We start from the raw sequence: 17,796 nt of genomic DNA, 5'->3' as shown, positions 1-17,796 counted from the left end.
CGCCGGCCAAAAAGTCGCTCAGTGGGGGGGGGTAGGCGGACACTTTTTTTTTTCTTTTTTGGGAGCCCAAAAAAAATCGCAACGACTCAGCCAGCCGAAAAGTCGCTCAGTAGGGGGGAGGGGGGAGGGGGGGGGGGGGGGGGTAAGCGGACACTTTTTTTTTTTGTCTCAAAATTTGAAAAAATTGACATTTTGCTCCGTTGGGGGGGGGGTAAGGTCAGCCATGGGGGTGATTTTTTTAATTTTTTTTTAAATAATTAAAAAAAAAAAAAAAAGGGGGGGATTTAGGGATTTTTTAGGGGGGTTTACACACATCAAAATACCAAAGGGGGTTTTAACCCCCCAAACACCCCCCCCCCCCCACCCCCCTGCGTACGCGCCTGCCTTCAGGAGATGTTCACTTCATTTGGTCAATTTCTTATGCGCTTTTGAGATGCCGATCAATTAAATGCGTTCATAACTTAGCACCTTCTTACCTTCAGGTAGGCTTAATCAATCCTAATGATGTGCATGAGCATCATACAAGGCAAATAGACAGTGGATGTTTACGTGTGCCTAGATTTCACACTGATTGTTATAAGTGTAGCCCAATTGTTTCTTCCATATTTGAATGGAATAAGCTAGATAATTCATTGAGAACGGCTTCCTCTGTCAATTCATTTAAGAGATTGTTTAAACAAAGTTGTAATTTGTGAATGGCTCAGCCGTACATACACTACGTGCATGTTCTGTAATATTTACATGACTTATTCACATAATTGCGACTTAATTAATATTTTCCTATTGACATTACTGTTTACTAGGTTAAAGATTATATTTATTTTGCAAACGAGTATTATTTTTGTAACTGTTCTGTATAAATGTTATAAACGATGTAAATATGTTCATTCAGGGCCCCATGGAAGACCACTACTTGTTGGTGAATGGGCTACCCTGTCAAAATATTAGAAATAAATAAAAAATAAAATAAATACCACCTCGGCGCCACGAATACCTATCCTAACGGCCACGCCCTTCTTCATTACCCCCTTCCCCACACCCAAACACCCAGTCGCGTCTTTGATTACGTATTTTGTATACAAACATATGGAGATCTCGCCCCCATTCACCTGTACATGTGCGCGTAGAGCGCACACACATATGACTTTGGCACCCACTAGACAGACATACACACGGAGAAAAGGACCAATTTTGACGTTCTTACGCTTCTCCAGTGCAGTTCCAATTCATTTCTGCCTCTTTCAGCGATTTTATTCTTACTTCCGGGTAGAAAAGATGTCGTAAATGCTGTTTTTCGTGGCAAATTCTCATTCATTTTCCGAAGGTGTATATTTAATTCAAGTGACCAGACAGAAGAACTGAAAACTATCTGTTCTGATTCTACGAGTTTCGAGTTATGGATTAAGGACGCTGTTATTTTTCTTTGATTCGGTAAGGATACTTGTTCTTTTTTGCTTACGCGGTTTGTAGTAAATGGGACTGCCTGTCTTGTATGCGGACCGTCTGCATGCAAAGTGTAAATAGATAGACCGCGGTTTTTCTTTTTTTAAACTTTCATTGAAGTTGGGTGTGACAGGTGTAAGGTAAAACTGACTCACGGTGGATTAAATCAGTTACACTATTTAACTACACCTGTACTGTCACAAACTACAGTTTGTCTAATATATCTGCAGACTAATATGTTATTTGTCATGTGTGTAGACTATTCAGTATTCGCATCTTTTCCTGAAAACATATAATCGGGAAGTCATTCATTCATGTCATGTTAGTAGTACTAATGTAATTAAATACTATTGAAATACACTTGCATTGTTTACTTTTAATTACTGAATACATGCTGCATTTAGCTTGGTTGGATAAATTGCTCGTACATAAATCGTGATAATATTATAGGCAATTACGAACTGGATTTTTCCTTCTTGTAAGATAACTTTCGGTTCATTCACCATTGCGTGCAACATAGTTTGGGTTGTGTCCAATTCCATAGACTTCCTTCTGAAGTGCGTGTGTACAGTGAGTTCTTGGTTTCCCTTTTGGTTTGGTACCTTCTACTTTTCCTTCCAATAAATCTCTCAAGAGACACCAATGTTTTTTAATATGGCCAAAGTATAATCATTATATAGCGAATGTATTTTCATTATGATAAATGTGTTTCATTATAGCAAATATATTATTCATATGAAAATAACAGCTGTGGGACTAAATAATATAATCAATCTATGGAAATGAAGGCTGTGCACTATTCGTATAAGAGTAGGGGGAAACCCCGGTGTAGTGGTCCTCCTGCACACAGTTTAGTACGATAATACTCTGTAAAGAGGTCTGTACTCAAAAGGAAGAAGAAGAAGAAGTCTCTGCTTCCTTGGCACAATTGTGCATCACTGTGTGTACATTGTACATGTACTGTATACATGTATGCTGTTGTTGATAGCTGCTTACATCAATAACTTTCTTTACCTTTTCCTTAACCACAAATTCTGGAAGAATGCTAAGACAGCAGTCAAGCTTCCAGGTCTATCTTATTGTACTCATTCTCTACTCATTCTCATGTCCATCTTAGAAATGGCTTAAATTTGTTCTGATCCAATGAGACAGTAAGCAATATAATTGATAATCATAAAAATATTGAGTTGGTTTACTGGTAGCTGAAGATTATTGGCTCTGAATGAAAGGATTTACTTTCTGTTTGTTTGTTTGATTTTTTAAAAAACAAGGTCATTTTCTACTCACTGACTCAAAAGTTATTTGATATATATGTGCCTTCTCATGCATATTTCTTTCTCTTTTCTCATCTTCTCAACCCCACATGCAGCTCATCCTTTTGTATCATTTTCTGTACCCCTGATCTCTCACTTCTTTTTTGGCATTGTTTACTCTTTGTATTGTGACCATGTTCTCTGTCCCTTTCTTGTCTCTGTTGGCACCCCCTTTCCCCCATATTTGTACTGGTCGTTCCTTTTTTTTTTATAGTTACAAATTTTTTAAATGTAGGCCTACATAAGCATTGCTTTTTAGTGGACTCCTGTTTTTCCAATACATATTCCTTAATTGTTGTAAACAACTATAATGGATTTGTAGTGTTTTGTTGGAAACAGAAATAAAATTTGATTTAATTAATTAAAGGTGGCAGTCTTAATATAGACAGATCTACAGTGTATGATCTTTATACTGTGGAAGCTCTTTATCTGCACATGATAATACATTTTCATTATAATCTATGCGACATAATGATAAGAGATAGTTTGAATGATTTGACTATAAATTATACTTACATGTAGGTCTATAAAGGGGATTAGATTATAAGGAAAAAGTAAAACATTAAAGCAGGAAATAAAAAAGAAGCAAAAATGTTGAGGAAGGAACAAGTGAGTAATAGGGAAATTGGAGGGCATTGTTGATATAAAGTAATGCTTTAAACTTGCAACCAGAATGTATTTGGAGTACGGTAGCTTCCTTCAAATGTACTCCTACTGTGAAAAGAAGTCTGTACCGGTATTCCTTTTTTTGACACACTTTCCTGTTGTACACGTACTTGGTATCACTTTCACCGAAATATAAAGTGAAAACTTGTGGTTAGTTAATTTTAATTGATTTCCTTCTGAGAAAAGAAAAGGTGTCGTGATTCAAACATGGTTGTATAGTCGGTGTGTTCATTTTCGTTTTGGTCTCTAAATATGGCTCATTACACGTACCTCTAGAACATTCATGAATATGTATTGACAATAATACCTGTTTCTTATAAAGAGCTTCACCATTAAATGACAAAAATGCTAGTATCATTATTCTTTGACTGATTTTCCTTTTCCTCTCTACAGTTGATATTTCAGTGGCATTCAGCTACATGTTCATGTACACACAGTGTACACTGTACATTGTACATGTATAAGATTTTAAAAGTACATGTATCGTACCGGTATTTCAATTTAAAAGCATTCAAGGGCAAAATATTGAACAAAACAAAGCAAAAAGCATTGTAAGTCATTATCTTTACATCATACATGTATAGTAGGTACAGTTATGTATATTTATGCAGTATGACTACATGTATACTTGTATGTAGTACACAGTATGTATTGTACTGAGTACTGACTGTACGTGTACCTCATTACATTGGTATTATAGCGTGTTGTGTAGCATGTGTGTACAGTGGTAGATAAAGCTTCCTACCAACTTCCTCTCTTGTCATCTGGTTATGAATTTGCTTACTAACTTAACACGGTATGATCCTTAGCAAATATGAAGACAATGTGGGCTCGTATATACTGGCAATTCCATGGCGAATGCTCACTTGCCCCCCAAATAATCATAAAGTTGATGATAACTTTATTAATTATATTGATTCTGTGGCAAATTTAGTATCAAGCAAAAGAACGCCTGAACCTCTTTAGTTGAATTGGCTAAATTCAAAGGATTGAAACTGTTATAAAATAAGATCTGAATTTTATGCATTTGAATGTCATGCGTTTTACGCTAGAATTTGTTCGTTAGTGTCTCCTTAGATCTAGATAGTTGGGTAAAATTCCTTAATTAAAATGAAATTAATTTAAATTATGTTCTTCCATCGCGCGATTGCCCCAATGGCCATTTCATTAACGAGGGTCAGGTCTTCATCTGTGCAACCCGTTCCGCCGCACTGCAAGATGTGATCCACCGTCTGAGTCTCTCCGCAGTCGCAGAGAGTATCTTCTTCATGGGCATAGAATTGACCATACATGTATACATGTACATTGTAATGTTTTTTGTATGATAAATTACTCTGACTTTCACATATTCCTGGTCAATAGTAGCTGAGGAATGATCATGTGATTGATAAACTGATTTACATTGTCATGTACGTGTACACTGTAGGACACTAGGAGTACACTTTGACAGTGTTTGATTGATGATTACTAGGGATTTTAAAAATATACCGATAATAATAATAATAATGATACAAATATTGGATATTTTTATAGCGCATACATGTATATCCACCATGCCAGGTGCTCAAGGCACTCTGATATTAACCGGAAGGCTCTGCTAGGCTACCGATTTCGGTGCTTAAAGCTTTCAAAGAATTCCTTTCTACTTGTACCCATTCAACACCTACAATGTAGGTGGAGAGTGGCAAATGTACATTAACGTCTTGCCAAAGGACATTAGTGCCATGGCTAGACTCGAACCACAAACCATATGATCAATAGTCCATAGACGTATCCACTAGACCGTGACACCTCTACATTTTAAGAGTTATTTTTACTTTGAAAGCCAGCCTTAGACGTAGACATTATCTAGTGCTCAGAAACAGAAGGGCAAGGACGTGTATTAAATCTTTGGGGAATGCAATTACTGTAGTTAATGTTACAAAATGTCATGGCCGGTAATTACCCATATTAATGTGAGTTAATGCTTGTCTCATTTTAAGTAGACAGTATGTCAGTTTCAAATATGTGGTAAGTTCATTTTGTACACAGTTTGGTACATACATGTACATGTACCAAATACCAAAACTTTATCAAAAACAACTGATAAAACGCTAAATTTCTTGAACTCATTTAAGTTTCTTGCTACATGTATGTACCTGTACACAATTTAATTGTCTCTTAACATTTTTCAAATACATGAAAGTTTCTGGAATTCTAAAATAGAATTGATTTTTATGAAGATAGATTCCAGAGAATCCAGATGTAACATATCTAGACTTTAAAAATATCAATGGCATCGTTATTTCCTGAAGTATTTCTTTGATCTTTGTCATTGTTAACTTTACATGTATCTACAGTGTGTATTACTGTGTAAGCTTTATTGTTGGTCGTTGGTTTGCTTTAAATGTCAGGCACACCCATATGAATATGAATCATATACTGTAGTTTAGCATACAATGTTTCTTACTACTCAGAATCCAAGTGTTTAGTATGTGGAACCTTTGTCAATGTTTCACGATATATTTTTAATCATTTGGAAATAAAATGACAGATTAGACATTAATCCACATGACATTGAAAAAACTATATAATTACTTTATACATGTACATTTGTAAGTGTTTACAGTACTAACATGTACACTAATGGCAAGGGTCAGAATAAGGAAATAAGATTTTATTCTCTTCGTCTTTTGGTATAGTACACTGTACATGTACACATATAGTAAAGTCCCTGTGCCCCTCCCCTACCCCCCAACAAAAATATATACAAACTGTATATACAACCTGCATATATACCCCTTGTAAATTTAATGTTTTTTGTATCTCAAGAACAAAAGGTGGACTGGTTGAATAGGGATTTTGTTGAAAACTTTTAGATATCAACTCTAATATATGTCATATTCTCAAGAAATATAAATAAGGAACATAACCTGGTGAGGGTATGACTAAGTTGGTTGTGTACATGGATTATGTACTGTTTACTGTAAGGTATTTACTAATAGCATGGGTCAGAATGATAAGGAAATAAAAGTTGATCCTCTTTGTTTGATGGTTTATATGCAAGTACAAATATGTGTGTACAGTGTACAGTATGTTTAAATGTACATGTACAGGTGGTGGTGAAAAGATTTACCAAAACCAAGAAAAAATTTAATGTTAATTTGGACTGACCAGGGATCTTTCATTTTATTTGCCATTGTACTGTAGTCCAGAGTCTGGCCAATTTTAACGATCTCTATCAACACGATCTCCTTGTACTTGCTGGCGTTATCCCTGAATTTGAATGCAGGATAATTTCAAGCTGGGCATATGACTTTGTGGATCATACTCCATCCTCTGCTTGCTGCAGGTAGGGGGATGGGAGAGATCATAATCACAAATTAAAATCAAACCAGCCATATTTTGGACTATTGTCATTGGTGTTTAATACTCCAATTAGAAGTAGGACAACTTTACAGCAGCTACAGTCAAACCTGCTTTAGTGACCACCTGTCTACAAAGACCACTTGTCTACAAAGGCAACATTTGTTGTTTCCCTTGTCAATGGTTTCTCATTGAATCATGTACAGTGTACTAAAGGAACCTGTCTACAAAGACCACCTGTCTACAAGGCCACTTTTTGTGTTTCCCTTGGGTGGTCGCTATAGACAGGTTGGACTGTATTGTATTAGGATTATGAGTAGACTGTTCATATTGTTATTTATGAATTAGATGTAGAATCAACAATGAAATCTTTATAGAAAATGTTTTCAGAGCTTTAGAGAAATTGTATGTAAATGAACTTTTGAAATGTACGGTAATCACTAATTGCTACATATACTGTAAGCCTGCGGATATTTGTTTCCATGGTTATTTTTGTTCCTTATCATTTCCAGGTCAAGGTTATCCTGTACCAGAATAAGACGTTTGATACTGATAGTAGGCCTATACTGCAGGAGAGGCTGATTGTCATCAGATCAGGGCAAGGTATTATATTTCATAGTAATTTGATTTTCTTCTCCTTTGAGCCAGAAAGGCATTAAATCATATCTACTGTACTTTAACACATGTATACTTAATGCCCTTTTGGCTCTGAATAGTCAGTTTACATGTTCATATGTAATTAAAAATAATAATAATAATGAACATAAACGTGCCATGTCTGTCAAAATCGACAGACTTTAATACCACAATTGTGAGAAAATGTTATATATTATTGTGGGCATACCTGTACATGTACATGTACAAAGTAATTCAAGAAAAAAAATCAAACTAACTTAATTTTACGCTGTTTATTTTATATAATTCATACATTTTGTTGGAGGTTTCAAAAGAGAAACGTTAAAAAAACACAGTATAAAAATCAACAAACTTAAAGATAAACTTGAGTACTGGTAAAAAAAACGAAAATGAATTCTCACAGAATCTAACGAAACTTACACTAAATGTTCAAGATTACAAATAAATGTCATGTGCCAAACAATTTTGGAAGAAAATGTATACTGGCTGAGTAATGAGCATAGAAAGATAAGGAAATCAGGATAGTACTAGCCCCGACACGTTGTGTGTTGTCCCATATACATCTATCTGTGTAAGTGATTGTTACTTTACAAAGACTCTGCCAAATTTATGATGATTTTGATGACTCTAGAACCTTGCATTACACACCATTACTTACATGCTATATGATCAACTTTTCTGATCCATTCCACACCTTTTCTTTCACAATGCAATCGCATTACCAGTACTAAAGTTTATCTTTAATAGCCAATTTCTCACCCACATATATTTTATTATGAAAGAATTATGTTTTTGTGACTGAGAGTAGAATCAAATATGTCTTTGTTGCCATATTATTTTGTACAGAGAGTTTGATTAGATTTGAATATTCCCACATCATAACCCTCTCATAGAAATATTGATATATAGAGCACAGGTGCTTTAGATATTATACTGTGTACAATCTCACAATCGATGTAGATTATGATTTGCCATCAAGCCTGGTATTATGCAAACAACTTGTACCTGTAAAATGAGGAAATGATCTGTGAAGTATTTAAGTATACAACATGTAATTGTACAATGTAGGCAATATTTAAATAAGGCGTGTTGTGGTACAAAGTTCACCCCCATTAAAAACCCCTGAACTTGGCTGAAGTGCTTATAAATTGATGCTCTGTTTCTGTGTCCTGTAAATATTCTATTATTTATCCAAAACCAACGTTGCAGATACATGTAATGTGTACATGTGGACCTTGTAATTTAATCCTAATTGGAAATATAGATATAATGATTTTCAGAGTAGCATGATACATCTAGATTAAAAAAAGAAGAAGAATACTTCCACAGGTAGAAAAAGTGCCCTTTACACTTTTGTAAACAGTAAGGGGAAAACTCCTCTAGTGGAACATGACACAGACATGAGAATTATAGTGATGCAGTTAGCTTTTTCCCACTCCAAGATATCAGAGGTTTTGATATACGTTACAACCAAAAGCAGCTCCTTTTTCCTAAAACAAGACAGATACATCTATTGTCATGATTTTTCCATTGAAATATTATTTTGCCTACATGTAATTAAACAATGACACAAAGAATCAAAACTCGAAACTATGGCTAATGAAATATCTTTTCTTTGATGATTTTATACATCCTGGAGAGAGGAAATTAAATATACAATACAATCAATTTGTTGATATAAGGAAGTGAATTCTGACTGACTTGAATGATTCTAAAGCCATACTGTACTAGAAGCAATACCGCGAATCCCCTCACCACATGACATCAGTAACTCGCTGCTTCCCTAGTTGCGCTATTGTTTTTCACACCTAGTCGTCTATCTGCGAAGTGGGATTACTATTTGGTTACGAACTGTTGGCAAGTTGACCATGAGATGGCTCGATCTGTCCACTATTAAACAATACGCTAGGCCAGAAAGTTCATCAGTTCAGTATCGCTTTAAATAATTCTTCAACTTGCTCTTGTACATGAAGATATATTCTCATTACAATTCCAGGCCTATACAGCTTCATGTAGTACATAGTGCATGGTTCAGGGACTCTGATGTGCTGTTTTCTAAAACCCCCTTTTTAACCGGTTGACTAAGTACTGATTTCTCTCATTCACCTACATACAAAGGTATAGGTTTTTATACAGGGACTATCCGGTTTGTTTAAAGAATTAGTTCATGGAGAATTGGAGGTCATAAAGTATGAATGTTTTCTGAACCAGGAAATTACTATTAAGAATGTCAAATTTGTTATACTGCTCTTTTTTTGCAAGGGAGTCTCAATATGTCATCCCAGTTTCTGCATGTATTGCATGTACCGGTAATTTAATGTAATTTGATTTTTTTTTACCAAGAAATCCCTTCAGATGATTATAAACCTTTCAATTTTAATATACCCATAAGATTGTTTCAGTTTTTTTTTGTATCTGTATATGTACCTCCAAAGAAAGAGTTCTCGGATTTATCAAAGCCATGATCATTTCCTTGTTTTTAGTAGGAGAAATGGTTGATGTGGACATTGTACCATGTCAAAACAACTTTGCCAATGACATGTCCAATGCGATATTTACTTTGGAATATTGTAGACTTCTAATCTTGAGAATGTGGGTTAACAGTAAATCCCATATTTACTGTATGATAGTAAATGTTTAGTATGGTAATGGGCTGGAGTCTGGGGGGGGGGGGAGCCCTCCCCACTCTTTTGTTAGATTTGTTTTGGGACCAAAATATCTGTAGTCCTATTTGCCATGGTGTTAATATATATCTGAATTATTATCAAGAGAGAGTTTAATATGGAAAGAAGACTGGAATATTGGTAGAATGGGGGGGGGGGGGGGGGAGGAGATACGTGTGCGTTGCCAATTCATGATGTCGTCTTCCCCAAGGGAAAGGGGTTAATCATGCATCTTCATGGTAAAAAGATGTGCATTCTAAAATTGTACAACACTTCACACTGAATTTCAAATAAATCTTTGTACCAAAACATAGTGTGATTTTTTACTAAAGGTACACATAGAAGTCATGTACTAAATTGTTTATACCTGATGGAAAAAGGAGTATAAATCAAAATGGAGATAGAATCAAGATTATATGGGTGATAAGTGATAACTATGTTTTGTGAACGCTAGCCTTTATTTCTGATTTACGGTAATATAGAAGATTTTCAGGGTTTGTTGTCAATGTCTACGACAGAGTTCCTACTTATCTTTTTTATTGGTATATTAATTTGTGATCCACTTCTAGTGCATGTTAACTCAAGATTACATGTACATGTCGGTTACAGTTTTATGACTTGTTTGCTGACCTGATTTTTATCTGTTATTGATGAGACACTTTGAACAGAATTTTATGTTTCTTGGGGAAATCCCCAAGCAATCGGCGTCGATTGTGACTTGGTCTTAATAGAACCCTCATATAATTTTGTTCTTATTTTTATGTCTGAAATGTCATACAGTGCTCCAGACTAACCTTTTTGGAAGGGGGTCCAAATTTACCTTTTAAGACTCTGTATAAACATGCATGAGGCCTATGTAAAGATTATCATTATGAAATAAAAGTGGTCTGGACTTTGGTAACTGTTAGTACCGAGCCCTGCATGCAGTGTATTCAAATCTTTGTTTATGAAATGCACTGTAGAATTGGGAAATGGAATGATTTTGTACACATTATGAAACTAAAACCCAAGAGCGATGTGCAATGTCTAGACCACCATACAGTGTAGCATAGCAAACTTGTGTAGGTGGGCAATTTCAAATAACTATGCTGTACATGTAATATGAAAAAGGCAAGGCTACATGTACATGTACAACACGAACTTAAATTGCAATAGACATGTGGTTCTTGAGCACAATTTTGTATTTCAAATGGAATCCTGGGCCCTTTTAAAATATTTTGACAGAGGGAGGGGCTGAAATATTTAGGGCCCTTGTAGATCAGATCCCTGTAATCATCAAGTCCTGTATTCAGACATCATTTCTAGCCTTCTGACTGGTTATACCTCATTGATGAAAAATTATTGTTTAGTCCATATGTCTGCTATCAGATCAAAACTTTTAAATGTATCCAATGGTCACAATCACTGGGATTTCATGTTTTGATTACAAGAAAAGACATAATAGCCTAGATGAACATGTATTATACAGTATTTTGTAGATAGATTTTACAGAATGTCTTTTTGACAAGCATAGGCCCAGCTTTGGTGATTTATTGCTCAATTTTTAATAAATGGTGAACATAATTACGAAATATGTACTGGGACACAGCTACGTTTTTTTACCTAATTTTTACCAAGTTTACGATCCCGGCCCCCCCCCTCTCCGAGAACGGACGGACCCCATGCGTGTTACCAAAATGTCCGGTAAAGGGGTACTTTCCGTGCGACAAAGTCCGGCCCGAGAATTGTAAAAAAAGGGGTGTATTAACTTTTCACCCGGAGATTTCTTTAAAATGGGGGTGTTTTTTCTTTTGTTTTTCTCATCTCTTTGGACTCCGAATTTTTTTAAAGGTTTATTCCGAATTTAGGGGGTACATTGAGCATTTTTCATGATTTAGGGGGGTCTCCAAGGCAGGAAAAGCCAGCGACAAGCCTGCGAAAGGGGGGTTCGGAAATGTTGGCAGTCCTCAGATAGGGGGTGCTTTAAAAAAGAGGGAACAAGCATATGCGTACCCTAAATAACACTGAGTGGGGGGGGGGGGGGCCGGGTTTACGATGTACAAATACTCTTTCCACTAGACATGCATATTTTTAACTCCAACATGATTGTGCTACATACTGTACATGTATGTAGTTTACAATGCATTTAGACTCCTTGCGACATCACTCATATTTTAAAGCATCTACTTCCTCAAACTGGTTGTCTAACAATAACAGTATAGTTCATGTAGTGTCATGTGGTCTATTCAGTTCAATCTATTGAAATGGTAATTTTTATATAATGTGACCGACTGATTTTAAAGGGAAACCTGTAATTTTAAATTCCAAAGCTTTCATACTTATTCTCGAGTCATTTTAAACTCTTTATTTGCCATGGATGGAAAACCTTGACTACCACATAGTTTGTGGTATATTTGTTTACCGGTACACTATGCACTATATGTGTGGCAATTAACAGTCCACTGTGGCAGTCCTGTATTTGTTCCCTGTTTGTCACCAAAGTCGGTAAATGTTTAAGTTCAGACTTGTAAATCTTCATACAAGGAAATACAGTGAGATCTTGCTCATTATATAGACCAGCATTATTATAGATAAATGTTTTTAAAAAGAACCAAACCTCTTGTAGAATACACTGTACTTGTAATTTGTTATACAAACAAGAGCGTGCATGTAATAAGCCACTAACATCATCGTAAACTCTTCTGAAGGATTTTACAAGAGTTTATGAAACTACATAACAACAAAAATCTGCTTTATATTTTTAGGCAGTGTTTAACATTAAACTATTCTCTTCACCTCTACATGTACATGTACATGTATATCTTCACTTCATCGGAAAAGAAAGCAAATCATGAATCTCTATTAAAGGTAAAGACCAGTATTGGAAATGCCCCAATTTCAAAAAATGAAATGGAAGCTCTCATTACCAATCATGTGAAAGAATATGTTTTGACTAATACATGATGATACAAAATTTGCCGGGAAACCGCCTACTAATTCATATATTTGGTAAATTTGTTTCTCTCATGGTCTGTGAGAGATATAGGGTAGTCCCATATACATCTTTCTGTGTATAGTGCTTGTAACTTTACGAAGAATGGGCCAAATTTCTTATCATTTTGACGATTCCAGAACCTTGCAGATGCTAGATGCTAGATGATCAACCTTTCTGATCGATTCTACAACGTTTCTTTCACAATGCAATCGCATGACCATAACTGCTCTTTACCTTTAAAAACTGTGTGGACCATAAAACGCTGTCTAAGTACATGTACTGCATTATTGACATAAGAAATGTGACAGATGTTTGATTGAAGCTAATGGGTGGACCAGTTATTGTCAATTAATCAGTCCTAGAAATATCTTGTTTAAATACTTCTCTCCAGAATTTATATTGGTTCGGAATACTTCTATTGAAGGATGAGACCCTTCAGAATAAATAATGTAATCATAATGAGTCGTTTACCCTGAATATTAACTCTTATTCTGGCATTAAATGATTCTACAATGTCATTACTAATATACAAAATAAATATTTAGATGACAGTGGGAAAACCTTTAATGCACACTCGCTGCTTTTATTTCCAGATCTTGTTACATCCATTGACTCTTTGCAATTTTCATTCAGAAAACAATCAGTCCACCCCGGCCCAAACAAAACAGATTAGTCAACAAAAATCAGGCAAAAAAGTGAGGAACACAATTTAACAGAGACTCCTAAAACAAACTCGGGGCAGTTTATAGATCACCCTATTTAATCCCATATCAATCATGTTTGGAGCGTGAAACACATCCTAATGATGGATATAAGGCTATTGATTTGTTCAAAAGTCATTGCAATTATGTTAAAGACACTTTTACATAAATGTGATTTTTTTTTTAAAGTGTTTCTAAAAAAGAGACATATTTTATTTTATGACTACATAGGCCCATTCAGAAGTCGTTGCAATTATATTGCAGACACTTTTACTTGAATGTGATTGTTTTTTAAATTGTTTCTAATAAAAGAGACATATTTTATTTCATGATTACATTAAACCCCTTCACCCACACAAAATAAAGTGAGATTTGGATCGCGATTCAAATCCCATTTTATTTTTGCCTCAATTCATAATGGGGAAAAACCTAACTTCTCGACAAGTACTGTTATGCTTTTGTTCACATGCAAAACACTTTGCCCAATAAGCATGACTATTGAATAAAGAAATATGCACTTTTCGTGAGATATTGCGGTTTATTCAAAGAAAAAAGCTAGATTCCTATGTGTGTGAGTCCCACTATTGTATGCCTCTTTAAATGGTATGGAGAAAAATCCAGGTACTGTTTGGTGGCATTGCTAAGTACATGTGCATGGTCTACTAATCATGATCATTCATGTATATCATTATATGTGCAGAATTTTGTTTTACTTCAAGATCACATGTGATTTATGGTGTAGTTTGCAATACATGCAAGAGAGTTAATTGATGCTGTACTATACATTTTTATCGAGATTGTGAATTGCTGTAATTGCTGTTACCTTAAAAAAACCTCCATGACTGTACTTGACGTTATCTCCCTGTGAATGTGTATTATCCTCATTTGAAGATACGTTTGGAGATGGACATCAAGTTTCGCTTTCTCTATCATTGTACAAAAATATCAAATGAGGAAGAAGATTGTCTGAGTGTTTGAAAGTGGATCATTAAATGCATATTTTCACTTTCTGTGTTCCAGGAAATGATATACTGGCCTTCGATCTAAAAGACTTCTAGTTTGATGAGAGCTCGGATTCCAAATGCTGCAGAACTACATGTAATTTACTGAGAGGTTTGTATTCATCAATACATGTATATTGTGTATTTTGTTCTTCTTAATTCCATGATTTATGGTGTAGTTTACATTCTTTCGAAATGTATAACTTTCTCAAGTAAATGCTAAAACATGAGCAAGTAAATTATACATCACACATTGGATCAAAAATCTCAGCGATGAAACATTCTAGGTTTTTTGGACGTAGGAAAGCTTGCATCTAAAAGTATTCTACATAGGCCCCAATTCAACCAGTCCACAAATAAAACATCAAAATTAAAAGGGGTCTGAATAATTTATTTGTATCTGTATATATATATATATATATATATATATATATATATACCGGTATATGCACAAATATATTTTGACTTAAAACAGAGCAATGCAAACCGGAAATCAAAAGAGAGCATATAGAGAAAGGACATTCATGTTCAAGGTCGGACTCAAACCAAAAGTTCATACACAGGATTGCGCATATCTAGTAGTACATGTAAAAAGTACACAGGAGTTTGTCGGCCATTACTGCTTCACAATTTTGATGTTGAGAGGAAACGAGGTCAGAGAATGCTGTCGTTCACCTTGAGTGTTTGGCTGGCATGGGAGAATGGTTGTGGTGGGAAATTACCACGGTGAACAGTTCTATAAAGTGAAATGATTTTTGTTTTTAGTTTAGTTCAGAGAATGATGAGAATGGTGATCAAATTAAAAGGAAGTCGTGCTTCCTATTTACAATGCCATATCATGCAAGGGACACTAATCAGTAGTAGCTACATGTACTTCATGAATAAAGTTTGAACTATGTATTTTGTGCTGCCTACATTGTTATCAAGGGGGATACAGTGAACTATAAATCTATTACAAAATTATATAAGTATTGCGCCTAATGGATCTATTAAATGTACATGTACAGTTTACATGTAACAACTAAATTATTCATACCCCTTGTAAATTTGATGTTTTTACCCCTGTTTTTCAAAAACTCAAGAATGAAAGGTGGACGTGTTGAATAAGGGCCTAGCTCTTTTGAATACTTTTTGATGTAAACTTTAATATTATATTCTAAAGAAACATAAATCAGGACAAATCAATTTTTCACATATTTAAAAAGTTGGATAAGTTTATGACAAATTTAGTTTTAACTGTACAAACAACGTCATACAGGAGGCAATTTATAATAATAATAATATTGACTGACAATTGACTTTTATGAACATACTACCTAAACACAATGTGAGTACATTATATATATATAAATGGACATTTACACATGATTCTGACAATGAGACATACATGTAATTAGCTTACAAAAGTAAAAGTGTTCTTCATATCTAATTTTATGCATTGTTATAATGTCACTTGAATGCATTAATATGTATTGGCCCTCTTAGAAAATATATTGCTTGGCAAGCACTTTGTGGTAGATTGATGTAAAGCAGTTACATGTATTCTACTTTCTCTTACTCATGATAAACATCTTAGAAAGTACCGTAAGTGTCACACTGAATCTTATTTCATCTTCTGACTCTACTCCATTACTGTAAAATGCAAAATGTAATTACCGGGACATATATATTAATGCAATTTTAGTTTATTTGTATTTGGATCCGGGAGTGTACCTGGTTTTAAACACAATGCCATAATATTGCTTTAATAGCACATTTCTGTAGCCTTTGTTGTATGATGCACAAGCCCCCTCCCCACCCACCCGTACACACTCGCACAAATATACACACACACACTCACACGTTTGCAAAAGTATGGCTAATCTTTGCTTAGATGCAATTGTGTAATATACTGATTGAGATAAGAAAAATTCTAATGAATATCCATCAGTACCGGTATACACCTTATTTATGTATTGGTGTGTGTGATATGCACAACAAAACAAGGAAATAAATTACTCTGGTATGAGGATGTTATGGATATCCTTTTTACATGCAATGACCTTTATTTCCCACAATTATTGTTCCATTATTCCAATAATAATAGTAGATAGCTTACATATGAAATACACATCTATACAAGCAGATCCAAATCAACCAGAAAAGAAAATATTTTCCTTCATGCGTCCATGAAAAAATAAGGAAATAAATGAGGCATGAATAAGATCCTCGTTTAAGTGTGACCTCTTTACTCTGGAAACTTGTGAAGCTAAATTACTGTTTTTTTTATAGATGTGATACAATTTCTAAGTAATTTAATAAAAGGAAATCTAAAAAAGCTTGTGCGTCATGGCTGTGAAAACGAAAGCTTTCTATTCAAGGGGTCTGCAATCATGTCTCTGTAGTTAATTTTTTTTCTGCATATGAAGAGTATATTCAGTATTACGACTGAGATATTTACATTTAAATTCAAGTGCAGATTTTAAAATGTACTACGGTAATCACTGAAACATATTTTGCTCTTGGTGTACGGGTTGCTGTACTGTATTCAAATTTCAAAATATGAACTTCAATTATTACTTCTACAAAGAGATATTGCAGTTGAAATAAAAACTTGGTAAAAAGACTTGTTGAGCAGACTAGTAGTTGTCGCTTGCAAATAGAATAGGGTGTGCACAGAACCCAAGTCAAGCACAGTTTTATGTTATAAATTCTTTATTTCTTTGGGAAGAGGTGAACAATAATTTGTGAGCGTTATCATTGTAATAATGAAAATGTGCAAGAACATCAGATAAAAAATGTTCCCTGAAAAACATGGCTCTTCAAATGCCTTAAAATTCTAAATATGGCATGTAACATCATAAAAATCAGGACAAATTTTTATGCCATATATTTGTGTAGTCCCATAAACATCTTTCTGTGTACAGTGCTTGTAGCTTTACCAAGACTGGACCAAATTTCTTATCATTTTGATGATTCCAGAACCTTGCAGTACACACCAATACTTATCTGCTAGATGATCAACCTTTTCTGATCGATTCCATGTTTCTTTCACAATGCAATCACATGACCAGA

The 17,796-nt window shown here is 34.7% G+C and overlaps 1 protein-coding gene across 1 annotated transcript in view; it reads left to right on the top strand.

Annotated features, from left to right (window-relative positions):
* The first annotated feature begins 1,146 nt into the window (after positions 1–1,146).
* LOC585698 (receptor-type tyrosine-protein phosphatase S) overlaps positions 1,147–17,796 on the top strand; it is a 95,918-nt gene continuing 79,268 nt past the window's right edge. The window contains exons 1-3 of the mRNA XM_030996596.1: positions 1,147–1,431; positions 7,280–7,370; positions 14,762–14,854. The gene's annotated coding sequence lies outside the window, so the exon portion shown is untranslated. The remainder of the gene's footprint in view (positions 1,432–7,279; positions 7,371–14,761; positions 14,855–17,796) is intronic.

Source organism: Strongylocentrotus purpuratus, unplaced genomic scaffold, assembly GCF_000002235.5.
Source record: "Strongylocentrotus purpuratus isolate Spur 01 unplaced genomic scaffold, Spur_5.0 spur5_scaffold_3, whole genome shotgun sequence".
Classification (NCBI taxonomy): Eukaryota; Metazoa; Echinodermata; class Echinoidea; order Camarodonta; family Strongylocentrotidae; genus Strongylocentrotus; species Strongylocentrotus purpuratus.
This window is presented reverse-complemented; position numbering and strand designations above follow the sequence as displayed.